This window comes from Pogona vitticeps, chromosome 1, assembly GCF_051106095.1.
Source record: "Pogona vitticeps strain Pit_001003342236 chromosome 1, PviZW2.1, whole genome shotgun sequence".
NCBI classification, from domain to species: domain Eukaryota; kingdom Metazoa; phylum Chordata; class Lepidosauria; order Squamata; family Agamidae; genus Pogona; species Pogona vitticeps.
In genome coordinates, this window is record NC_135783.1 from 249,819,102 (window position 1) to 249,846,977 (window position 27,876).

General features: G+C 40.9%; 1 long non-coding RNA gene across 2 annotated transcripts; it reads left to right on the top strand.

Moving 5' to 3' along the window:
• The first annotated feature begins 2,741 nt into the window (after positions 1–2,741).
• Positions 2,742–27,779, top strand: LOC140703074 (uncharacterized). Of its 2 annotated transcripts, none has more exons than XR_013540722.1 (4): positions 2,742–3,008; positions 19,088–19,199; positions 21,694–21,752; positions 27,666–27,779. It is a non-coding gene; the product is annotated as an uncharacterized LOC140703074 (long non-coding RNA). The 2 variants fall into 2 exon arrangements; XR_013540721.1 differs by lacking the exon at positions 27,666–27,779 and adding an exon at positions 22,908–25,417 and having other exon boundaries at positions 2,743–3,008.
• Positions 27,780–27,876: the final 97 nt, after the last annotated feature.

The window sequence follows — 27,876 nt, forward strand, 5'->3', positions numbered from 1 at the left end:
TGCAGGCCCATGTGTTATATACCACTCTCTTCCTGGCTTTAAACTTTCTGAAAAGAGTTTCTGCACATGCGTGCTGTTTCAAGGCTTAGTTCCGGCATCTTATTTGCAATGCTTAACATGTGTCAAGCCTTCCTCCTGTTTCCAAGGATACATGTGTGAATTTTCAAAATTTTCCCTCAGTTGTATTTTATAAATCCAGCTGCATGCTAAAAAGACCCCACCATCCCATGGAGTCTAGTCTGCATAACAAGCAACTTCCACCATGACAAGCAGCACCTACTGAGATTTCCTTCTTCTGTCTACCTCACAAATTCCCAAACTTACATTTCCCCCCCCCCAAGATGTTCTTGGACTATAAGCCCCCAAAAGTCTGGCTATTGGTTGTGTTAATTCTGGGAGCTCTAGTTCAAGAACATCTGTGATGTCGAAGTTGAGAACAAAGACATAATGACTGGGGACAGAGGAAGTCTATGTCCACATTTGCACCTGGTCACTGGGAAATACTGGGTTAACGATTCATGTCGGAATCCTTAGCTCAAGAGTGGGAGATCAGACTATAGCAGCCGTCTCCTGCCTTCTGTATATGTTGGCTTTCAGCTCCCTTTATCTCTCAGACGGGAGGTGAGTGTGCTGCTTGCTGAGGGGAACTTCTCTGCCATATACAGGGCAGGAGCCTGCCTGACTGAAATGTTTTTCTTTCCTGTCAGGCCCTTGGGCAACTTCAACCGCATTGCCACAAGCAGGAAAACCAAGAGGTGAAGCTTTAATCAGTATCTGGGGTAGACTTTTCACTGATTCCCCCCCCCCCCATTTGTCTTCTGCTACTTATATACCGCCCCATAGCGCTTAAAGCTCTCTCTGGGTGGTTTACAATTGAATGATGCAGGCTACACATTGCCTCCCCCTCCACAAGGGAGCTGGGTTCTCAATTTTGCAACCTTGGAAGGATGGAAGACTGAATCAACCTCGGCCCGGCTACATGAGATTGAAGCCAGGTCATGAGTGATGTTTTAACCGCTGCGCCACAAGACAAAGCAATACCAGAAAACAAAACTAGCAGTTTTGCTGGGTGTCATACAATCCCTGTAAGGAGAAACTGCATCTCCAAATAAATAGAGACTATTATTTGGTGTGGGGTTTTTTAAAGGAGCTGTCAGCACAGAGGAAGCCTGGATGAAATTAAATTGTTCTTTGTCTGACCCCCCAAAATGGGCCTCTCTGGTTTCTACAGCAAATTCATTTGGGGAAAACAAAAGTATAACTTCCAGGCTTATCTCTTTTCTGCTTTTGCAGTCTTGCATGGAAAGGGGAGGAGTCCAGGCTTCCCACACACACGCAAACACACATCCTTTTTTTTCCTTCCAGCAAGCAGCTGTGGCTCTTTCTAGGCTGCTCACAAAGCCATCTGTCTATTTTATTCCCCCTTTGGCCTTCCCTCTCTTTTCTCTCCCTGTCTATAGTCTTCTAGTAGAATATTTACAGTACTGTATTACTGTTTTTCCTGGCTGTTGTCTCTTGCAGCTTGAAGCTGATGATCAGACAGCAAAAGTAGCATGGTGGCAAGACGTATTAACTGGCTGTAGGTCTTGCTTCAACTACATTTTTATTATCTTGATACTGTCTTACAGTGCTATTGTAAAGCTACAATTCTGTATTCATTTACTTGGGAATAGGTCCTGCTGAATTCACATGGGACATAGTTCTGATTAGCTTTAGATTATTCCCAGAATGGCCTCTGGTTAGATGGGAGGTATACAAATAAGGGACGTGGTGGTGCTGTGGGTGAAACTGCAGAAGCCTCTGTGCTGCAAGGTCAGAAGACCAGCCGTCATAAAATCGAATCCACGCGACGGAGTGAGCTCCCGTCACTTGTCCCAGCTCCTGCCAACCTAGCAGTTCGAAAGCATGCAAATGCAAGAGATAAATAGGTACCACCATGGTGGGAAGGTAATGGCGTTCTATGTCTAGTCGCGCTGGCCATGTGACCATGGAAACTGTCTACAAACGATGGCTCTACAGCTTGAAGACAAGGATGAGCACTGCACCCTAGAGTCAGACACGACTGGACTAAATGTCAAGGGGAACCTTTAACCTTTATACAAATATTTTAAAATAGATACAGGTATTTAACTTTGTATTTGTAGTTATGTGCTATCAAGTCACATCTGAGTAACAGGATTTTCAAGGTATATGAGACATTTAAAGAATGGTTTTAGCATTGCTATTTCCCTGTGAGTTTCCATGGCCAAGTGGGGATTCAAACCCAGGTCTCCTGAGCCCATCACTCTATCCACTACCCTGGCTCTCCTGCTTGAATTAGCTCCAAAGCGTTCCCACGAAGTGCCATAGGACTTTCCCAAGTGTGCAGTTCTCAAATCTCAATCCTGCTTTCAAATGGTCTCAGCCCTCCACATATATGGATGTTAACTCTCACGCGCCCCAGCCAGCACAGCAATGGAAAAAAAATGATGGGCTTTGAGGTCCAAAACATCTGAAGGACAAAAGGTTTTCCATCCTGGTCTAGAGTCTAGTTACCTGTAACAAAAATAAGCTAATGTACAATTGGAATCCGCATACGTCTTCTTATGTTCTTATTCTGTGTGATACTGATAACAACAATAACAATAATACTTTCTTTCAGGGAAAGAGATGGGACAGGCTGATGATCTCAGTTGTGTTACAAAAGTCCAAAGTCATATTTTGGATTCAGTCAACAAAAACTTCTAGTTGAAGAGTTCAGGGCCTCCCATGTTTACACAGGTAGGGAATATGGAGTTCTACCATTACTTTAAATCTCTATCCATGACAGAGGGGTGGAGACAAGTCCCAGATTTATCTCCTCAGTAGAATAGACAAATGGAATCTTTTGACAACAGAAGCAATCCTACAACAGAAGCAGAGCTTGGAAAAGCTACTTTTGGAGCGGTCAGAATGCCTGGGGAATTCTGGGAGTCGTAGTCCAAATAAGTATCTGTTCCAAGTCTACTTTTGCAAGAAAGCTGAAACAAGTAAGTAAAAATTAAGAAATCCATGGCTTCCTGCCAGTTAAACTCTTGCCTGAAGTCATGCTGGCATATCCTTGAGACATTATCTGTGTAAGCCTGCTCGCACTGTTTAGAAACAAACGTGCCATACAAAGGTCGGTGAATCAGTTGCTGCTTGTCTGCACCATCTGAAATTGTACAGTACAATGTTGCCATAAGCATAGGAAGACTTACACGAGCCTGGGTCTAGTAGAGAAACTAGGAGAGTCTTGTCAACTAAATGTTCCACCTCACAAGCAGCAGTGACTCATTCAGGGTACATTGGAGTTCTGTTGTGTGTGCTTTACGACCATCTTATCTGTGCATCCGTGCAAACACAGTTGTAGGCAGTTTTTCCTAACTGTGGGTTCATTAATTTGTTTTTCTCTTTCATCAAGTCCTTTCCGATTTATGGCAATACAGTACTATTAATTAATGACCTCCAAAAAAGGCCTTTCCTTAACTACTAAACTACTTAACAACTAAAGCCTGTAGGTTCCTTTATTGAGTCAATCTATTTCATATTATATTCCCTTCTTTTCCTACAGCCTTCTGTTTTTTGTTGCATTATTGTCTTTTCCAGTAAGTCTTGCCTTCTCATAATGTGTCCAAATTGTAGAGCAGTCATTTTGGCTTGTAGTGGCAATTCAAGGTTGTTTTGATATAGCTCTTTTGAGTAGTCCATGGTACCTGCAAAGCTCTCTCCTAACAGCATGTTTCAAATTATTTTTTCTTGTCAGTTCTTTTCCCTGTTCAGCATTCACACCCATTCATAGTAGTTGTGTCACATCCATTTATCTCAGGACAATCTATAGTTTTTCCTGACTCACACAGACAAAGTATTTTTACATTAAGCACAAACTGATTTTCTTTTTAAGTGTTTTGGTACACTCCACTACCTAATGGCTTGAATCCAACAAGCATAATTGATGTAAATTTAAGGTGTCATCATTCAGCAGTCAAGAATTTTAAGTTAAATTAATGGAAAGCTTCTTATCCCTTGTTTTCAGGTTCTGAAGTTCCCTGGGCTCTCTTTTTTCCCCAGAGAAGCCTCTGAGAGCCTCAAAACAGGCTTTAAAGATCCCCCCCCCAAAAAAAACCCACCATGGGCAGTTCTGGTTCCAGTAGTGGCTTATATGGGGTAATTAAAATTTCCCCTTCAGTTACTGGGGAAGGGTGTTCTCAAGGGCAAAAGGGAGTCCTAAGGAGCTTCAGGACTTGAAAGCAGGAGATAGGGAGCTTTCAATCAATTTAAATTACATATCCCCTGTTGCCAAATGATGATGCCATCCTACTTGCATGACAAAAAGTTGTGCAAGAGGGTTTCAGCCAATATATAGTATAATTGGCCAGAATCCTATTGTGGATTTACATTAGCATAAGTGTAATGGCAAACACCAGTGGGTGAATTCCTGATAATTAAAAAGTTGCCCTCTAATCCAAGTCATATGGCTGACATGTGACTAGGAATGCAGGAAGACACTACTGCAGTTTATACCTCTGCAAATTTACAATAGGATTGATAAATCTCCCCAAACCCCAGTTCCTGGAGCATTTTGATATCTGTTCTCATCTGCCCAGATGAGCTAAGTAGTGTGTGTGAAAATGTCCAGATAACATACTAAGTGTCAAGAAAAGGGATGCTCGAACACTTGGGCGGAAAAGAAACATGAGTTCATTTATTTTTCTAGTTCTATTTTGAGTGTGGCTTCAGGGATGAGTTTGTCAAATCACCAGAGTGGGGGTGGAGGGAACAAAGACAAGGAGAAACCAGGTCGATTCTTGTAGCTTTAATGGAATCTCTCTGTAAAGGAACAGACGGTCAAGCTTCTTGTGAAGCCATGATGACCAACTAATGCATCTAGCTGAAGACACAGGAGCAGAAACTGTTAAAAATTTAGCAAACATGGCAAGTACAGGGATGAGGGAGGACAGACGAGACTGTACATTTAAAAAAAACAAAAACAATTCAATATTCCATTTTCTTTTGCAAAAAGCAATAGATCTTAACAGTTGTGCTTAGTTGCCAAACACCACATTCCCATAACATTCCAAGTAACTTTTCACCCACCTTCTCACTCCCCCTAATGAAAAGCAGCTGCTCAGAGATGCAGTCTTGGTGGGGAAGAAATGCTTAACTAGCCTTCCCAATGAGTCAGGATAATACATACATTCCTAGGCAATGAGATGAGTCTGCTTCCACGTCTTTATTCAACAGCAGCTTGCTATGCATGAATTAGCTCCCCAAATCAACATTATTTACTTGATCACTGTTCCAGAGCAAAAGGATGTTAAAGGCTTAGCTTGTGGCCCACAAGTCTTGTTTTGTATCACATCATGTCCTGTGTTTAAAAACTAGACTTTTATGACACAGGATGGGTGAAACTCTGTTTAATAGGCAAATCACATCTCCCAGAATTGCCATTTGCATTGAGAGAGGGGGCCAGAAAATATTCCCAGGTGGTTTGGGGCAGCAACAGGACAAAAATAACTGTGTGGAATTTGCCCAAACCTTTACAAAAGACTTGTTCCAAGCAGATATGAAAAACACTGGATTTATAACTGCTGTTTTTTGAGGGGAAAGGAAACTATTTCTCCGGGGTGTTAGGAAAACAAGTTCTTGACAAACCTTGGGCTGGTGGTTTAATGCTGTTTGGGACACAAACTCCTCTCCTTCCTTACCTCATGCAGTCTCTGGTCTCTCCAGCCCATTCCCAATGTATTAGCATTAAAATGGGACCCCCTTTTCCACAGGATCAGTGTCCACTAATTCATTTATCCAGGGTCTGAAAATATTAAAAATATTTTTAAAAAATAATCCAGAAAAATATTATTTTCACATGTATTACCAGAAAGGGCCACTAGAGGGGGTGAGAGATCCGCTATGATTACTTGTTAGTGAAGAATACATAGCATCATATATCCTGCCCTCTGGTGGCCAGTTCTGGTAATGCATGCAAAAATATTTTTTTTCTGGTTTATTTCCTTTTACCATGCTCTCTCTCTCTCTCTCTCTCTCTCTCTCTCTCGCTCTCTCTCCTCTATGGTGGTTCTACTGCATATTGTCAGCTTGCCATTATTCTTTGACTGTTGATAAGTATCTCTGTTCTGGAATGTGAATTTGTGCTTATGTGCAGTACACAAATATATACAGATATGTATCAATAGATATACCTGTAATTTTTAGACTTTCTCTGTGCACACAGCTATAAGGACTGTCACAGCATCTGCCTGAATTTAAAAATTTGCCCTTGGACCACTGGTTTCATTAGTATAGTCAGGGTGTGTTGTGTGCTTATACATATCTTAGCTGCAGGAATCAAATGAGTGTGTTGTATGAAAAGATGCATCCATGATCTGCATGGCTTATGTTTCCTTCCTTCCAGTTGATGGTCAACCTCCAGTTTTCAATACAGTGCTGTCCTGTGGTTCCTTTCCATGTACAACATGTTCAGCCAAATTTTCTTGACAAAAGTAAGAGTATTAACTCCAGCAGGTTCAGGACTTCATAAACCTAGCATGATATTAAAAGACAGCACAGGAAATTGTAGCAGGGAGTCATGTCCAATATTAGCAGCATTCAGAAGACATTTCCTGAAAATATGAGATGTGTGTAAAATAAAAGACAGGCCTATCACATTACTATTACCACAAATCAGTGACAAAATAAACAATACCTCAAAACACTTATCAGAGTTAATTAAACAGTTGACAGCACAATCTTTTGCCGAGCAAATAAATTGTGTCCAACAACTATATGTAGAAGAGCAATCTAATCCACACCAATTTGCCTGGGAAGGAGATATATTTGCAACCAGCCCACATTGCACCACGACATAATAGACTGAGTGTAGAGAACATGTAACTTTCATAGGCAATTTTATGTATGTATTTTAACTTTTCCCTTTAAAATCAAGGGGAGCCACTTTGCCTATTTACTCAGATTTAAACTTCTGCAGTGGATAAGATGGCCACTGCAGACGTTTTTAGCCTTGACCAACAACCTGGTAGGCAGGTAGATGAGACCAAGCCTGACTGAATGAAGCGCAGCTGCCTAAGTAAACACACAGAAGTTTGGATCATTAGAAGGAGCTGGATCCCCCAATGGATCATATTAATAGTTACAATTTAGTATGGAAGGTCACTTGTCTGTAGCACCAATTCTCACATTTCAGATGTATTCTGCAATCATTAAAGTAAATGCCAGAACTCCGAGAGACTTTGTGAAATAGGATGACACTCTGGCTGATGTCTTTTTCTTGACAATATTAGACATATGCTACAACAGATGATACAGGAAAAACTGGTAAAGAAGTGGAGTGGAAAATGAATCAGGAAATTTTCTGATTTGCAAATGCATGCAAATGTTGTCCAGAAGGCCACATGTCACTATGAGCTACAACAGGAAGTAGTCACTCTTTACCCTTTTAAACTGCTTGTGATGGATAGTCCAAATGTCACGCCTGTCCATCACGTTAGAACCCTGATGTGGGAGCCAATGACAGGACAGGAGGGTGGAACCAAGAAAAAAGAAGAAGAAAATGGAGGACAGTTGGAATCAGTTAGGGTGGACAATTCTGAAAAGTTAGGACATGGGAAGAGTTACAGAGAAGAAGGATAGGGATATATAGAAGGACAGATACAAGGGGAAGATAGGATTTAAAAGAGAACACTTGGAAAGTTAATGTATGAGAGAACTGAAAGTGAAAGTTATAAGAAATAAACAGTTACACCTTGATTAAAAACGAATATAAATGAACCAACATATGTGTAAATCAAAAGGTTTAATGAATTGCAACTACAATACCATCCATGATTTTCTTTGTGTGTTTCACCTGTTAATCTTTAAATAAACATCATTATATTTGACATCAGTTATTCTGTGTTCATAATGAGGAATTGAGGAAGTAATCCTCTGGTGGCAGCATAATTAGGGAGAAAAGAAACAGTCATGCCTGAAGGCAAATCTGTCTGTTAGGGAAAACAAACAGAGGAGCTGGGTGTGTGTGTGTGTGTGACACTGCTTTCCAAGGAGAGAAAGAGCTACCCCTTTTCCTGTTCTCCTTCTGCCAAAGACAGAAAGATTTTATTTTATTTTATTTTATTGTTCAAGCAAGCTTTTGGCAACTGTCCATTTGCTGAGGAACAGCTTGTTTCCAGCCTGGTGCTATATTTCCCTAAGTGACATTTTAGAAGTTGTTTTTAAATTGTAACTTTAATTCTGTTGTACTGTTTGATCTTGTTTTCTGTTTTAATTGTATTCTTTACTCAGGTCTATTGAGAATGCCCTTGAATCCTCCCCCACCCATTCTTTGAGAGAGAAAAAGCAGAGTAGAAATCAAATGAGTGAGTGGATTAGGCCTACACTATGGCAATGAAGTACTAATTGGGCTGGAAGTTGAATCAGGGCAACTGAATTTATTTCTTCTTAGGGCTGAAATGTTTCGCTATTCATCCAACTAGCTTCTTCAGCCTGGCCCAGAGGAGAGTTGGTAAGAGACCCCTGATATGTCTGTTCCACTTCCCCCTGATCTGAACAGGCTCTTTAGACAGAAAAAGGATGGGGGGAATGAGTGAAAATCCAATTTCTGCAGTCCTTCTCCACCCATTGCCATGGGTCGTTAATAATCGTTAATAGTGGTCTTTCTGGTGTGTGTGTGTGGTCCTGGTCTTTCTGGGGAGGGATGAAAGGGCAGCATGAAAAATAGGAGACAAATTGTATCTATGGCCTCTACCCCTGCAGAGTGAGGGATTTTCTATATGCACATGTATGGCTTCCCTGACCGCTCTCTCAAACCACCTATCTTCTAGGTCCAAAATGAGTACATCTTGGTCATCAAATGATTGTCCTGTGTCCTTCAAATGAAGCACTGCTGACTGTGGTTCTGAGCTATTACCCATCCACTTGCCATGACTCAACTTCCAGATAACCTCACCTGTATGACTGAGAATCTTCACAGATAGCAACTGTGCTATTCTAGTTTATAAGTATTTGTATTTCGAGAAAAGGCCATCTACAACACTTTCTAATGCAGATCAGCGGCCACGTACACTGTTTATCTGTGGCACTGTAAGATGCTTTTCAATTTGTGTTTTGATATGCACACACCTATCATTTTACACACCCCATAGCTTGCCCAGTTATTTTGACTTGTTGTTACATGCTGTAAAGTCACTTCCAATGAATGAGAGATCTCAAAAATGTCTTGTCCTCAACAGCCCTTCTCCTATAAACTCAAGAATGTGGTTTCCTAGTTGGAGTCAATCCATCTCATATTTGGTCTTCCTCTTGCTGCTTCCAACTATCCCTACCATTCTTGTCTTTTCCAAAGAGTCTTGCCATCTCACGATGTGCAGATATTAGGATTAGAGCCTCCTGATGATCAGCAGCTGATGGACAGTGGTTTCTGATTCTTCTTTATCTGACCATAGAAATAACTAAACCCCTTTTCTCCTTTCCATTGGAAAAAGAATCTAGGTGGTGGAGAATGAAAAGTGGATTTGTACATTAAAGGATTTGGGAGCTTGATTCTGGGGGTGCTCAAATTTCTGGATCGAGCCTGTGCTCAAAAGGGACCCTGTTTACCAAATTAGCTTAGGTCTGCTTGCCTGAACCACAATTTTGCCTCAGGTTCCAGTTGGTGGATCTCAGGGTTCGATCCCGCAAGCACACTTCTGGATCAGAATATATGAAGGAGAAACACACACCCCTCCCTACAAAAAAAAGGGGGAAATTAAGTCTCCCTCCAATTAAAAACTTGATGAGCAAATTAGCTGCATTAATGAGGATAACCCATTTGGATTACAAACACTTTCTAAAGAAGAAAAATGCCGTTCGGAATTCTTTTGCTGTATGATAGTGCCACCTGGTGTTTAGATTCTATATCCCATCTATAAAACTCCAAGAGGATGTCTATTCTCTTTGACAGGGTGTGCTTTCCAATAGCAAAAACAACTTAAGCATAAAAAACCAAAGATATGATAAGATCTTGTCCAGACAGGTATATAGTGTAGATAATTGTTTGAACTGCTGCTGGCATGGTTTGGTTTGAACCAAATTATGGCATCTGCACATATATCTCCATAGATTGATCCTATATTTTAAAGAGTTTTTTGGCACAATTATTCTGGGTTGGGTTTTTTTTTTTTTTTTGGTAAGATTCAGTGGATTTATAATTATCCCATTGTGTAGCTTGTGTGGATGGCTAGTTCATGCTCAAATGGAGAAGAGTGCACTTACTTAAATACCTTTATTGGCATAATACACACATTCAAACATACAAAAGTGCAAAAAGCAGCTTGTGGAAATGACTCCTAAAAGACTAAGACTTCAGGTTGGATTCACGAGCTGAGTTAGTTTTGATTATGTCCAACAGAAATTTACCAAAAGCATTCAGAGAATTCTCATCTGTCCGCTGTAGAATAGAACTAAGATAGGCTTTATCGGTGAGCCAGGGCTTTCGTTGTGGTAGAGAGGCAAAAAATTTATCCCTCGTGGCCGAGTGGAATGGGCAATGGAAAAGGATGTGGGGTAACGTCTCTACAACATTCAGCACGCAAGGACAAAATCTGTTGTTGAAAGGAATATTGTTAAATCGGCCCGTTAGCACCGCCGAAGGGATTGAATTACAGCGGGCCAAAGAAATCGCCCTTCTAATTTCGGGGTTGTGCAGTATGGAGATGTAAATCGGTGGCCTACCTACTACCAAGGGGAGATTCCAGAACAGAGGTGAACAAGATCTGTTAGTGGCTCTTAATAAGTCTTGTGAGTTAATGTCAGCCAACCTTTGTTTGACAGTTCGTAGGGCAGACTGGAACGGAAGAAACCCAAGGGTGTCCGGGTCTAGCCCGATCTGTTTAATCTTCCTAAGCCAGCCATCTACTGGGGGGCAGCTATCTTTTTTTAGATGGTAAAGTAGGCTTGTTTGAGAGGTGTCAAAATACATTCTTAGCCAGTATTTGCATGTTCTATACCAGGCAACATCCTTGAGTGGGAGTTGTCCTGTTTCGAGGCATAAAGCCTCGTAGGGGACGCAGTTTGGCATAGCCAAGATTCTTCTCAGAAAAGCTGATTGGAAGCTTTCTAGTGATTTATGGTAAGCATTGATCCAAATGGGAATACCATATAGGGCTTGAGAAATAGATTTAGAATTGAATATTTTGAGGGCTGCCAGGATTAGGCGGCCCCCTTTATTGTAGAAGAATCTGGAAATTGCCATTGAGGATATTTTGGCTGTCGTTTGTGCCATATAGCGATGGCCAGCCCAGGAGCTGTCGGCTGAAAATAACAGACCCAAATATTTAAAGGTCCTCACCTGTTCTATTGGATGTCGTTTGAAAGTCCATTTATATATTTTACGGGATTTAGAAAAGACTAAAATTTTCGATTTCTGGTAGTTTAGTTGAAGTTTATTGGTGGATAAGTAGTCCAGACATTTGTTCATTAGTCTTTTTAGGCCCAGCCGAGACCGCGAAATAAGTACCGCGTCATCGGCATATAAAAGGACTGGAATCTTACAGTCGCCAAGAATTGGAAAATGGCCATCAACAGTCGATAGTTCTGGGGCCAGGTCGTTTAGGAACAGGTTAAATAAAGTCGGGGCCAGTGGGCAACCTTGCTTGACTCCCTTGTTTGTAGGGATTTCTTCAGTAAGAAGGCCATCCCATGAACATCTTATTCTGCAAGACGTGTTAGAGTACAATTGCCTGATGGGATTAATCAGATTAGAAGGAATTCCGGTTCTCTCCCGGTTGGACCAGAGTAACTGCCTATCAACACTGTCAAAGGCTGCTTTTAAGTCGAGGAAAGCTACAAATAATTTTGAGTTGGCTTTAATGGAGTACTTATAGGCTAGATGGGATAGGACAGCGCAGTGGTCCAAGGTGGAGTGGCCTGATCTAAACCCAATTTGTTCAATGCCTAGGATATTATTCTGGGTGATCCAAGTATTAAGATGGATCAAAAGATAGTTGGCATACAACTTGCCTACTATTGAAAGAAGGCTGATTGGCCTGTAATTCTTGGGGAGACAAGGATCTCCTTTTTTGTATATTGGAGCAATGATGGCTTGCTTCCAAGATTCCGGAAGAATTCCACTGGCAATTGCTGTTGAGAAGAGTCCTGCCAGAATAGGGGCCCAGAAATCGGGGTTGGATTTTAACCATTCCCCCATAATCATATCAGGACCCTTGCCAGACTTGAGTGAGACAATTAGAACTTTAATTTCTGACATTGACACTTGCGGCCAGTTCGGAGTGGCAAATGTTTCGGAAGCCTCTTCGATCGGAGAGGCTATATTGTCAAAAAAGAGGTTTGAGAAGTGCAGTTTCCAGTTATAAGCAGGAACTGCTTTAGGGTCGTGACCTTTAACTTTGAAGGATCCGTTCACCAACGCCCAAAAGGAGCAAGGGTTAAAGTGAATTGTGGCCTGATAAAGTTTTTCCCATAACATTTTCTCATACTTGGTCTTCTTACATTTGGCTAACGAGTTCAGATGAGAATTTAGAGAAAAATATTCTTTAAGAGCCTGCTGAGAGTTTAGTTGCCTAAACTTTTTAAAACAACTTCTGGCCGCCCTTTTATATTGTTGGCATTCATAGTCAAACCAGCTCGGGTTACTCTGGCGTGGGTCAGAACGTGAAGCATTTGCGGGCAGCGCTAGGTTAGAGGTAACAAGCTCTAATAGTTGATTGTACAACCTTACCACTTCCGATGGATGATTCACTAAGAGTATGGAGGAACTAAGTGCAGAAAAATTTGGGTCCTCCAACAGGAGAGCCAGTTTAGTCTGGGTTAGTTTGTCCCACCGGAATTTAGGGGGGCAAGCCTGAGTCTTGACAGCCTCAGCCGTTTGGACCTTACTCGCAGGAGGGACGCTCAGACTAAGTTGGAGAGGGAGGTGGTCACTCAGTTTAAACGCATGGACTGCAAAGTCAGATACTCTATCCAGTAGCGATGGAGATACTAAGACGTAATCGATTACACTACAACCTGCCTCAGAGATAAAGGTGAATTCCTTAGCCTGTTCGAATGAGACAAGACCATTCAGCCAAAGGAGATTTTGTTGAATGCTAAAGTTAACAAGAGAAATACCTGCGGAATTATGTTTTTTGTCTTTAGAGACTCTGGGCCAGCTATAGTAGAATGGGAGCTCCGGCAATGATCTTCCATTCGGTGTCTTTTTAAAGATTTCAAGGCCATCGCCTACCCTGGCATTAAAATCTGCACCTATGATAAAGTTGGCCTGAGGGTATTTAGTAGAAAGGTCAACTACGGACTGTTCAAGGCACTCCCACATCTGCGAGGCGGTATGTTTATAGGGATTCGGAGGAAAATAAATGTTCATAATCAATATTGAGAAATTCTTAACTAATACACGGACGGCCAGGTAACTACTGTTTTTTTGAGAGGACAATACCAGCTCAGATTTCATAAATATTTTCGTCAGGATCGCGAGGCCAGCAATCATACGCCCACGTTTTTCACGGCGAAAGGCTGGCAAAGTAAAGCTTTGGTAGTCAGAAAGTGTTATTACTTTATCAGTCCAAGTCTCTTGGAGACAGAGAATGTCATATTGCCTTAAGTAGTCAAGAAATGCCGGATTATGCTGTTTCTTGGGCCAGCCCACCACATTCCAGGACAAAATTTTCAGATTACCTTTGACAGGGGGTGCATCAACTGGAAGCAGCGGCCTGCTGCCTAGTCAAGGTTGGACCGCGGAAGAGATGGAAACCGTTGAGTCAGGATTTGGCAATTCCATAGTTGGAAAGTTTATTGGAGGTTTATTTCCGGTGTCTTGTGATTGCTTCGTAGGCGTCGACTTCTCAAGACACGGGACCGTGTGAATGGGGTTGTCTTGGGCCCCAAGAGTGGAAAGATCTTTGGCCTGGGCCACGGATTCATCACAGGCGGAGCCTTCCTTTTCTGGGGCGATGAAAGATGGAGGAGGTCGAGGAGATGGGTTATCTCTATTGTTCGCCTCCGGCTTGTCAGTCAAACTAGCAACTTGAAAAGAATGGGTAGTCTGTCCGGTGAGAAGAGACTGATAAGTAGGTGTTGTTCTTAGATAGTGCACTGGAGTAGATTTAATGCCTCGACAGTCCAGGACCAGCGACCGTTCAATAGGAGGTTCTATCGGAAGTGAGGAAGTATTGGCTCCTTCCTTCTTGGGCTTCAGCTTGAAGCGCAGGTGTCCACTCACCTGCTTGAAGACTCTCTGGACCCCAATATTATAGGCAGACAAGTTATTTTTCTTTCTGAAGATTCTGTTGCATAGCTCCTGGGTTTTCATAGTGAGAAAAAGCCGTTTATACCCTTTGACTGATGGTAAATAGTAGAAATGCTCTAAATCCAGTACATCAGTTCTAGGGCCTGTAAGTAGAGATAGCGATTTGGCAATTCTGGGCTTATTGGACCATTGTCGGGCATCGCTGCCTGGGAACGTCAAAAGCACATCTCTGGAAGACCAAATCAGCTGGGTTTTTTTGCTGTTGGCTTTGTTATCGTCCGCCTTCAGAGCAGCTGTCGGTCTGACATTGGAGGATTCAGAGAGGCCAGCAGAATTAACTCGGTTACATGGGTTAACAGCCAGTAGTGTGCACTTCAACAGGTCACCACCAGGAGGACATAGTTTCTGACACCCAATCATTTTCACTCCATGTGATTGAATTGAGGCAATTTGCTTTTCGATTGAGCACAGTCTGTCCAGTATCACCAAAAAAGCACGGGCTGCAATCAAGCATGAATCGCCCATCTTTTGCTCTAGAGACTGGGAAATATCTGCAAGAGGGCTTTGCGGCGATGATGGAATGTCAAACACTGCCAGGTATTCACGCAAAGAGGATAAAGAGTGTCCATTTAGCCCTTTCTTCAATTTTGGAGATTGTCCAGAGCCAGCCTCCTCAGAGCCGAGGGAAATATTTGAAGGAGTGTCTTTAGCAGCCGGCAGGCCCGTTAAAGCCGGGGGGGCATTACTTCCCCCCTGTAGAAACGACGAGCTCAGCGGCGTTGGATCATGAGCAGGGAAAGGCTGCTCATAGGGCGGCTGCAGAAATGAGTCGATGTGAGTTTGTGCAGCCAGCTCCTGATGCTGTTTTTTGGGCTTTTTGGTTGCTTTCCCTTTTTTATGGTCTTTAGAAGGGCTGGACCTCCTTCTTTTGGCTCTCAAAACCGAAAGCATATTGTGCGCGGAAGGTAGTTGAAGAGGCTGAAAATAGTAGGCGTCGAAAGATAAAAGCAACAGAACTTACAACCGGGTCGCCATCTACGTGAGAATTCCCTCTATCTTGTCCTCCTTCTTGTGTAAGGGAACATCTTCCAATAGCCCATCTGAATAAGCTTCAAAGTTCCAAGTTAAATAGATGATAAATGTAAAAAACTCCAAGGTTTAGTTCCGATTTAGATGAGAGCAAATAGTAAGTCTTCCAGCTCTGTGTTAAGGCTGAATGCAGCAGTTGTTGTCGTTGAGGGTGAGATAGAGCTGAAGCTAATCTCTGCGTCCTTCTCCTTCGGCTGGTAGGGAGCTAAACTCCCTAAGTTCTTATCGCAGTAATATAAAAGCAAGTTAAAAAGATTTGCCAAAACCAAGATTAAAAGCTGGAGGTTGGAGCAATTAAAACTTAAAAACATAAAACTGTTTGAACTGTTTTAAACTGATTAAAACTACTAAAAAACAGGAGCAGGAGAACACAAACGCTGCTCCACCCTACAACCGGAACCGGAACCCCTGGAGAGGAGTGTAAAAGATATGTGCAAAGTACTTCACCTAGGAAAAAGAAACCAAACACACAGTTACATGAAGGGGGATACCTGGCTCAGTAATACTGCAAGCAAGAAGAATCTTAGGATCATTGTAGATTTCAAGCTGAATATAAGACAACTGTATGATGTGACTACAAAAAAGGCAAATGCTATTTTAGGTTGCATTAACAGCAGTACAGTCTCCAAATCCTGTGAGGTACTGATTCCCCTCTATTTGGCACTGGTTAGGCTTCATCTTGAGTACTGTGTCCAGTTCTGGACACCACTCTTCAAGAAGGATGTTGACAAATTGGAACAAGTTCAGAGGAGGGCAACAAGTACGATCAAGGGGCTGGAAACCAAGCCCTGTGAAGAAAGTCTGAAAGAAAAAGAATTTTAACCCACTTGATACATCAAGATCAGTCTGGGTTTCTCCCTAAAAGACAGATGAAGAATAATATAAGGATAGTTTTAAATGCCCTGGAATACTATGAAGTACACCCGGAGAAACAGATGGCTATGATATTCTTGGATGCGGAAAAAGCATTTGATAATCTTGACTGGAATTTTATGATGCACACATTGAAAACACTGCAGGTTGGAGAAAGATTTATGAAACTAATTAAAGCAATATATACGGAGCAAAAGGCAAAAGTAAAAATCAATGGTGAACTATCAAAAGAAATCCAAATACAGAAAGGTACTAGACAGGGGTGCCCACTCTCCCCACTCCTGTTTATTTTGACTCTGGAAATACTAAACGAACAAATTAGAAACAAAAAAGAATTGAAAGGATTAAAAGTGAAAGGTCAAGTCTACAAACTCCAGGCCTTTGCGGATGATTTAGTTATCATATTGGAAGAACCATTGGATTCAATAGAGGACCTGATGACAACGTTAAGAAATTTTGGTGACATGGCAGGAATGAGAATAAACCAAAAGAAGACTAAATTACTTACCAAAAACATGAGAGAACATGAAAGACAAGAGCTAATAGAGAAGACGAACTTTCATGAGGAGAAGAAAATTCGATATTTAGGAATACAAATTACAAAAAAGACAAGTACATTATTCAAAGATAACTACATGAAACAAATGAAGGAGATACAGAACAATTTGGAGAAATGGGACAAATTACAACTATCGTTGTTGGGAAGAATTGCAGCAATTAAAATGACTATTTTACCAAAAATCCTATTCTTATTTCAGTCAATCCCTATAATATTAAAACAGTCATTTTTCAAAGAATTTAATAAGATAATCATGAGATTTATATGGCAAGGTAAAAAACCAAGAATTAAAATTAAGGCAATGCAAGATGCTAAGCAGAGGGGTGGCTTTGGTCTTCCTGACTGGGTTCTGTATTATAGAGCTTGTATTCTAGATTGGATAAAAGAATGGATAACTCTAGAAAATGATAGATTACTTAGCTTGGAGGGACATGATTTGCAATTAGGCTGGCATGCCTATTTATGGTATAAAAAGGACAAAGAACAAAAATTTTTTAATTCACATATGATAAGAAGAGCTTTACTGGGAATGTGGAGAAAAATTGTACAACAAATTTATTACAAAATACCTGTATGGGTGTCACCGTTAGAGGCCTTTATCCAACCCAGTCTTATGACAAAAACAAACTTTTTAAAATATCAAGATCTATTAAAAAAGGATGGTGAACTAAAGTCTAAAGAAGAGCTAGAGTCACAGAATATATATATAGAGTGGTGGCCTAGAGCACAGCTAGAATCTAGATATACAAAAGATAAAATAGAAGGCTTCTACTTAGAGCAAACGATTTTTGACAAACTTTTATTAGGTTCAAAAGAACAAACTGTTAAGAAAATGTATAATTATATGTTGGAAATTAAGATGCAAGATGAAATGGTTAAGGAATGTATGATTAAGTGGGCACAAAATATAGGGCATAACATTGATATTGATCAATGGCTGAAAATATGGCAAAATAATATAAAGCTTACAAGATCGGTGAACTTTAAAGAGAATATATATAAGATGTTTTATAGATGGCACATGACCCCAGAAAAATTGTCAAAGATGTATACAGATGTATCAAATAAGTGTTGGAAATGTGAATCACAAGTGGGAAGCTATTATCATATGTGGTGGTCATGTGGAGTAGCGAAACAATATTGGAAAAGAGTACATGTAATGTTGGAACAAATATTGCTCTGTAAAGTGCCATTAACCCCAGAACTGTTTTTATTGAGTATGATACCTGAAAATATAGATAAGTCAAAGAATTATATAGTTATATACATAGTTACGGCAGCTAGAATTTTATATGCTAAAAATTGGAAAAGATCAACGGTACCGAAACAAGAAGATCTTATTGAAAAGATACGGGAAATAGCCGAAATGGACATTTTATCAGAAGTTATGAAGGACTATCCCCTGCAAAAGGCAGCAGAAAGATGGGATCTATTTAACAAGTGGACTGAATCAACAGGCAGCTTGTGAACAGTACATATTGAAAGGAGAACTGAATCTAGAAGGCAGAAAAGAGTAAATAGAATAATTTAAAATCTTGATATGGCAATAGGTACAGAATGAATGAAAGTATGTTATTGTCTCCCCTCTTCCTCATCAATCCCAATTCCCTTTTCCTTTTTGTTATCCCTTATAAAAAATAAAAATACAAAAAAAAAAAAAAGAAAGTCTGAAAGAACTGGGCATGTTTAACCTTGAGAAAAGAAGACTGAGAGGAGATATGATAGCACTTCTCAAGTACTTGAAAGGCTGTCATACGGAGGAGGGGCAGGATCTGTTCTCGATCATCCCAGAGTGCAGGACATGCAACAATGGGCTCAAGTTACCAGAAACAAGATTTTAGCTGAATATCAGGAAAAACTTCCTAACTGTTAGAACAATAACGTAATGGAACCAATTACTTCTAGAGGTGGTAAGTGCTCCAGCACCAAAGATATTCAAGAGAAATTTAGACAACCACCTGGCAGATATTCTTCGATTTGTATTCCTGCGTTGAACAGGAGGTTGAACTTGATGGCCTTATAGGGCCATCAAAATTTATTATTCTATAATTCTGCGATCCTATAACGGAAGAGATGTAATAGGCAGGTTGTGACATTAAAAGAGGATGAAGAAACTCCTTTTGGTCTTCCTTTAAAAAAAAAAAGTATTTCCCTAAAAACACAGCACAATTTTAATACTGTCTTTCAAGGATGTAAGCTGCTTTGGGTCCTTTTCAAGGAGAAGATGGGGTAAAATATTTTAAATAAATAAAGAAGTTGATGCATTGCCATTTTAATATGCCACTTACTTTTCTTTAAACTTTTTTTTAAAAAAGGGAAAGTCACTGAAATTCCCTGAATGATGGCCATAAGAAAAGGTAGAGGAGGCAGCTGTGTCAACTGCCACAAGGCAGCACAACCCCAGCAGAGTCCTGGCTGAGGAGAAAGGTGAGGAAAAGGGGGGGTTATCTGGCTTTAGTCTCCCCAGTCTTCACCCCAATGTTTTCCCCTTGCACTGTGGCTTTCTTTGGCTGCTGTTGCTGCTGCCTCCTGACTCATGAGTCAACTGAGTAAATTTACCCATGAGTAAATTGTTTACCCTTATTCATTATTAAACCAGGTAAACTTTGCTTGCAAGTAAACTGGTGATCCAAAGACCTGTGTGGGCCCTTTTCATGGGAGAGTAAATATCTCTAGTGTGGATGAAAAGATTGCTTGTGTGAGAGAGAAAACAGAAGGCATTGAAGATAAAAACATTTTAAGCACGAACCAAACTGCTCCACGTTCTCCTGTCTGGACAGACCCTCAAAAAAAAAAAAAAAACAGTTTATTGTCCCTTTGGAATATTCTACATTCATATTGCAGTGAAGAACTTTTAAATATTAATTATTCTAAGACCAAAGTGTTGGTTTTCACTAGAATGAGAAATAAGGACAAATGGATCACAAATGGCAACTCCATAGAACAGAGATTAAGTTTTAGATTAATCTTTTATATATCTGGATCCTGGCTTTTTCAAATAAAGAACATTGCAGCAAATGCTCGAAGGAGTGTTGCAGCATTGATAAGACTGTTCTATACAAAAATGGGCAGGTTAGCCCTCCTGTTATCCAAGAGTTTGTGGCTAAGATCTTCGCACAAATGATGTATGAATCCTAAATGTGTGTTCATGATAACTTTAGACCTTTAGAAATTATTCAGACTAAATTTCTGAGAGCTATGTTTTCAGTTCCATACTGTGTCCCTAATGTGGTTTTGTGCCAAGAGGCAGGTCAGATTCCTACTGAAGTCCGTGCCAGGGTATACATGACAAATTACTGGCTAAAACTTATCTTTCTACCAGTAGGACTCACACATAACTGACACTGATACTGTAGATCTCTTTCCATCTAAATAGAAAAGGCACTTGTCTAAGGAATCTGTGAGATTTTCTCCCAGCATCTTAATGGCGCCGGATCACTCTAAAGCCAAATCAGTTGTTAAGCAGAGAATCTGGAACATGGAATTAGAAGAACATTTAAATTTGCTGAGCAAATACAGTATTGTGCCTCAGGAAATAAGACCCTCTACCTATTTGGCTAATTTAACTTTTGCCAAATTCAGCAAAGCCTTTATACTAGCCCAGTTTCATGCCTTCCCTTCTCTGCTCTTGGAGGGGAAATGTCAGAGAGTACCTTATCAGGATCATTGCAATAGTAGGGAAGTGGAAACTGTGGGACATGTTCTTTTACACTATTCCTCTACTGGGACTTTAATAAAGAACTTCTATCTATCCTTCAAAAATTCTATTCTTCAAAAAATTCCCGGGCACAGCAGAAGAATTTTATATCTCACTGTTTCTGATCAGTCCTCCATATTACTAATAAAGGAGACAAATTTTGTGCAGCTGCCATAGCTTGCCACAGTTCTCTGATAACACAATGATTCCCCTCCCCCGCAAGTTTTGTATAATTGTGACATAAATTGTAAACACTTTGTGGATTTATTGTTTGGTGTAATGTACATTGCATGTTCTGTTTTGTTGTGTACGGTATAATTTCTTTTGGTGCTGGTCTTTGACTGTAATAAAATCAATGAATTCGTTCATTCATTCAAAGTGCATTGTCCCCTGAGAAGAATATAAAAAGAGAAGAAAAGCGAAGCTTAGAAAGCTTTCACAAAACAGGACACTGCCTGAGTAGCTGCCAGGAGTTGACTGTAAATATTAGGCTGTATTGTTCCAGCTACAATTTTGCTCAGACTTACTTGGAAGAACAATGCTTTGAAAGTGGAGTTTCTTTCAAATAATATGGACAAGAATGTGCTCTGTCTGTAGCACATTGGGTTTATATGCACTTCAGTTCTCTGAGAGATGAGATTTGAGGCATTTAATAGAATTTGAGACCAGTATCTTGCTTCCTCTAAAATTAGTCCTTAACCATTTAAAACGAGAGTAATTGCGGAAGCAAGGTCAGTGTTGGAAAAACATGAGCTTTTTTGAAGTATAAGTCTCCAAGTTACCTCAGCATGGCCACTGCGTCAATCAATGACCCATCCTGTTTGACTACTAATGGATACCATTTTGCTCTCTTCTGAAAATGGGGAGCTTGTCTGTTGTGGAACAGCAATTCCTACCACCCTGAGCCATTATAGCCCAGGATTATGAATGCTGGGAGTTGTAGTTCAACAATGGCTGCACCTTTGTAATCCCTCTCTTCCTCAAAAGGCAGCATAGGATGTTTTGGGGTTAATAAACGAACCTTCTCTCACTTACCACTTTCTCCTAGCCTCTTTTACCCATTCCCCTGAGTTATTTCTCCCCCAATGTGCTCTAAGCATTGTGTTTGTATGTGGGGGGGGGTGTCAACTGGAGGTAGGTTGCTAGAGGTCAATTGTGTATAGAAGATTAAGCACCCTTTTAAATGTCTTTATAATTTATGCTATGATCTTGCTTGCTTTGTAGTGCTACATCCGTCAACTGCGTTCCCAGACTTATGTTGTGCCTCTAGGTTTCTAGTAAAGGTAAGGATATTTGAATTTCTGGACTGTGACATCAACTTTTTCTTTTTTAATTGTAAGATATATTAAATATTATACTATATTTTATTTGTATTTTAAAATAAATAAAAACAACCAACAGATATTATTAAACTGGGTTTGGTTCCAGGTTTTCTTTGTGTCCCCTATATGTTTTGGGGTGTAGGCATCCTTCAGTCTCAAGAAACTATGGTAATGTGCTTTGTATGGAGGACTTGGAACAACGTCTAATGTGGCTGAGGAGGCCATTTCAATGGTGACAATCCCTTCCACACTGAAGACAAACTCAATTTGCCCCCTGTCCAGCTCCCTGATTTTTGCTGGTTTCGGGGCTGCCTCTTTGCCTCAGCCTGCTGAACAAGTGTCTCTTCAAATTGGGAGAGGCCATGCTGCACCACCTGCCTCCAGGCTGAATGCTTAGATGTCAAGGTTTCCCATCTGTTGAGGTCCATTCGTAAGGCCTTTAGATCCCGCTTGCAGATATCCTTGTATCACAGCTGTGGTCTCCCTCTGGGGCGATTTCCCTGCACTAATTCTCCATACAGGAGATCTTTTGGAATCTGACCATCAGCCATTCTCACGACATGCTTTCCCAATGCATTTATCCAGCTCGCCATCTAGGGAGAGAGTGTCAGAGATTGTTGAGCCAAGGTACACAAAGTCATGAACAACCTCCAATTCTTGTGTGGAGATGTTAATAGAGGGAAGTGAGTCCACACCCTGGCCCATGACTTGTGTTTTCTTCAAGTTTGGGGGCATATTGGTTTATAAAATATATTTCCAAAATGTTTGATACTGTTTTTGTAAACTATGCAATCCTCTGTTCTGAGGAAGTTGAGACATTTACCAAAGGATACCTCATCTCAAAGAAGCCATCTCTATACAAAAATCCTGCTGTCATTTTTATTTTCTGGATTAATTTCTCCAGTGTCACAATTTTTAATAGCCATTTTATGCATGCATGTGATGAAATCTTCTATAGTTCTCCCAGTCTTGCACTGTGCTAGTTCTATCTACTGCTAGCATGCAGAAGTGAAATTAAATATGTATGCAACAGATTTTTATTTGTACCAGTGGATAAAGAGAATAATACCAAATCAGCATTGTATTCATTTTTCCCCTCTGTCATGTTCTGTTCAGTCGTTTAGTCGTGTCCGACTCTTTGTGACCCCATGGACCAGAGCACGCCAGGCCCTCCTATCTTCCACCGCCTCCCGGAGTTGTGTCAAATTCATGTTGGTTGCTTCGATGACACTGTCCAACCATCTCATCCTGGGTCGTCCCCTTCTCCTCTTGCCTTCACACTTTCCCAACATCAAAGTCTTTTCCAAGGAGTCTTCTCTTCTCATGAGATGGCCAAAGTACTGGAGCCTCAGCTTCAGGATCTGTCCTTCCAATGAGCACTCGGGGTTGATTTCCTTTAGAATTGATATACATGGTATCAAATTAAATATTGTTTTCCTGATATATTTTTTTCACTTTGGTGCATTCTAGACCAATGTGATGAAAAGACCTCCTATACTTGAAGTCTCTCGGGCACAGGAGAGACAGGGAAATATGGCATTTCAATATTTGACTGGGCTGAGATGCCACCTATTTATTATTTCACGTGAATTGAACAGGAATTGATATAAATGGAGGGGATAACCATGTTTTATTCCACAGAGCCTCAAAGTGTTTCAAATATCTGTTTCCTAAGCACTTTTTGCTCCAAATTTTACATCTACCATCCAAGAGCATACTTTGGTTATTTGTCCCCATGTCACATCTCTGTGATTGTTCCGTATTTCTTCAAATTATGCTGTTGTCTAAATGGTACGTGGGTGTTTTTTATTTTCCAGTAACTTGTCTATTCAGACCCAAAAGGTCCCTGAACAATGGGCAACAAACCTTGAAGCTGCCCTAATAAGACCATGTAGAAACCCTCTTGAGCATCCCAACAATAAGCCGGCAGAGGTTTCCTTCTCATGTAAGGGAAGTTAGATTGCTTGTAAGAGGACAGTGCAGTTAGTTCACTGAAATGAAATATGAAACACACTAATTTTCACTGCCTTCTCTGTCTCCCACCATTGTGTCTCTCTACCTGCATATGCATTTGAACATACAGATGTATATCAGCCTTGTACTGCCAATTAGCAACAGATTGCCAAGAGGACATGCTCTTATTAAAGGTGGAGTCCGTGATGCAATTCTGCTTGAGAAAAGGATGGCTGTCAGGGAACAGTTGTGCCTGTCTTCCCCCACATAGCGCCCTCCAGATGTTTTGGGCTACAGCTTTTCTCATCCCTGATTATTGTGCATGGGCGGCTGGTGCGGGTGGGGTTGCAAACTGAGAAACTGACAGAGGTGATGGTCAGGAAGTCACTGCAAACAGAACCAAGAACTTGTGGTGACACAGGTAACGGAATTTCTTTTATTTTACTATTTCATATTTATTCTGTAGTGACTGCAACAGTTATACAAAACAAAATGTATTGGGGCAGTCATTTATTAATAACAATAATAATACAATGTTGTCAGTTATGACTTATGGCAGTTCTTTCAAAGATTTTTTTAGGTATAGAGTCCTCAGAAGGGTCTGTGCCATTCTCTTCTTCTGGGGGCACTCTGGGACCTATAGCTTGCCCAAGACCTCACAAGCTGTCTGTTATCTTCTACATGGGGCATCAAACTCACAATTAGGTGCTCCACCTCACTGAACTTTCAGTAGGCTTAACTTCCCAAAGCAGTTACTCTTAGCACCCAGCAGGGAGCACTAATGTTCTGCTAGTGTGTGATTAGAAGACCCTGATCTATATATAGTGTAAAATGACCAGGAGCTAAAAAGTCTCTTTGCTCCACCGCCTTTAAGGAAGAGAAGACATATTGTGGATCACATCTTTACAGACACTGGAAAGATCTAGTAAATGGCTAATTCAGGTATTAAAACAATGGCCTTCCTGGTTGCTTTATAGGCAGCTTTACTGGGGCGGGGCAGGGCTGGCAAGAAATATTTTGCTTAGTCTCCAACCCACTCAAGTCAAGTCTGGCCAGTAACGGTGGCCTCTGAGGCAGAAGATTCTCACCCCACCCCATTCCTTCACAGACAATAAAACTAATTAAATCACTGAGAAGTTGTGATCCTCCCTTAGCTACTGAGGCAGTCACTTCACTCTGCCCGATGTAAGGCCAGTTTTAGGCACAATTGGCAACTCAGTTTCAGGAAACCTAAAGCTAGTAAGACCTAGCAAAACTTTCAGATTTTGGGCTCCACTACCTCACTCCCGTGTCCTCCTTAACCAATTAATGCCTTCTAAAAGCTGGAGTGGCTTGAACCTTCAAAAAAAAACCCACTCATTATTATGACCCATTCATATCTTTCCTCTCATTTTTTCTTTATTCTGCAGGCCAAATGGGCAATTGGCTTCTAAGTATTTTCTGTTTAATCAGGCGTATGTGATTTTTTTCCCCTGTTTAATTTGGAAGCTTACCCTGGGAAAACTGCACCCAGCATCAACAGGTATGACCTACGTGTGCCCGCATTGCTAGGGAAGATGAGCTTGGTGGCTGTGTTTGGTGAGGAACCATGTATCTTTAGCCTTGAATGGGAATAAACCTCATGGGTGGTGGGGATTATGCCACGCCATGCCTTTCTATTGTCAACCCCCCCCCCTCCAAAATATGGGACTTTAACCTATACCATATCTGTGTTTTTTTTTAACTGCCCAGTAGTGTTTTAAAATCTGAAAATTCCTTTTTAAAAATGTACAGTATGACAAAAACAAACACAAATAAAAACAAGAATATTGCAGCATCTTAAAGATTAACAGGTTTATTCCCATGTGGGCTTTCATGGATTATTGTTGATTTATAGAGGAGTGAGTGCTGGAGTAGCACTGGAGAAAGAAGGTGCTTCCCCATTTGCCCAATTATAATTGGAGATACTGGATGCCTGAGGATATTGGGTTTTGGTGTTGGCCCCATTGAAGAGCCTTTGCCCTTAGCAAATGTGGACTTAGGCTGATGAATACCCTAGTTACTATGGCACAGTAAAACCAGAAGAAAATATGTTTCACAATCACGACTGTTTCACTGCCTTTAACTTTAAGTTCAAGTTAGCTGCCTTTACATCTACTGACCTCAGTCCAATTGGTAGTCCTACTTAAAACAAACCCATTGAATTAGAGGGATTTACATACGGGACGTGGTGGCGCTGTGGGCTAAACCGCAGAAGCCTGTGCTGCAGGGTCAGAAGACCAAGCAGTCGTAAGATCGAATCCATGCGACGGAGTGAGCGCCTGTCGCTTGTCCCAGCTCCCGCCAACCTAGTGGTTCGAAAGCATGCAAATGCAAGTAGATAATTAGGTACCACCTCGGTGGGAAGGTAAACAGCGTTCCGTGTCTAAGTCACACTGGCCATGTGACCACGGAAAGATTGTCTTCGGGCAAAAACGCTGGCTCTATGGCTTGAAGAGCGGGATGAGCGCCGCCCCCTAGAGTCGGACACGACTGGACAAAAATTGTCAAGGGGAACCTTTACCTTTACCTTTACATAAGTTTTAACTCACCATTCAGCAGTTGGCTCAATGGATCTACTGTAATTAGAACTAGTTATTTATTTTCTTCTCTCTCCCTCCCTTCTTTTTCATGCAATTTGGAGTGGAATCCTTCTAGCTATGTACAAATGCGTGAAATCACATAACTCATGTGGGTGAATTGCTGCTAATTGCCAAGAAGTGTTGATCACATTTCAGGAACAGGAATGCAACTGGCATATAGTTAATTTGTGACCATTTGCTGCTGTGATGTACATTTTCATGAACTCATGAGTAAGCTGTCAATAAGATTCCAACTGGGGTTCGTGAATTCCTTAATGCAGTGTCTTCTTTTTGAAGTTGCTTCTTCTAAATCCAGTTCTTTTGCTAAATGTACTTGGCCAGTTTTTAATACGATCAGGGAAATCAGAACATTCAATTAAGATTTCAGAAAGATTTGGGCAGAGATGGAACAGTGCATTTAATTGTAAGGACAGAATTCTCTGAATCCTGGAGGAGGCAGTACAATATAAATATGTTTTAGTGAATCATCCAAAAATGGGTATCAGTATAGACATGCATTTATCTGATGTCTCAGATGAAATGGGCTACAATCCACATAAAGATGCCAAGAGGACTCTGTGCTTTGCTGCGACAGACATTGCTATCTCCCTGAAATTATTTATTTGATTTTATTAAAATGATGTTTAGGCCAGCTCCAACATTGGAACCCTTTTGAGCATGTAAACAGTAGATAAATCTTGTGAATGCTCAAAAGGAAATAAAGCACTGACAAATCAATTACTGCCTGTAGTCAAACCCCAGCTCATGAATATGCTTTTGCAATATATTTGCAGAGAGTCAAAGAAAGGGAAGCATCACAAAATATCTTGTACTCTTGAAAGTGGGACCCCTGAGCTGAAGAGGATTTTCTGTTCCTTGGAATGGTTATGGAGAGCTGATGCAAAACTTGCTGGAAGAGTAATCGAAAGCAGAGTCAACAGGAATGTACAATCAGTCAGCCCAATGCTGGCCCCTGGATGTAACCAAGCTGCTTCCGCGGGCCTTACTTGCTGGTGACTGTGGCTGCCATTCCAAACTAGAATATGGTGTGTTGTTGAAACTTACTTACTTACTTATTTATTTATTTATTTATTTATTTATTTATTTATTTATTTATTTATTTATTTATTTATTTATTTATTTATTTATTTTATATGCCGCCCACTCTACCCAGAGGTCTCTGGGCGGCTTACAATAATTAAAATTCAATACAATACAACTTGATTATTTTGGGCAAAACTAGATGTGTTGGGTGAGTCAAGCACTTGCATGCTTTTTGGGCAGATACAGCTTTTCTTCCTCAAGTTGCCTGTGTGTTTAGTCGTTTAGTCGTGTCCGACTCTTCGTGACCCCATGGACCAGAGCACGCCAGGCCCTCCTATCTTCCACTGCCTCCCGGAGTTGTGTCAAATTCATGTTGGTTGCTTCGCAGACACTGTCCTTGGTCGTCCCCTTCTCCTCTTGCCGTCACACTTTCCTAACATCAAGGTTTTTTCCAAGGACTCTTTTCTTCTCATGAGATGGCCAAAGTA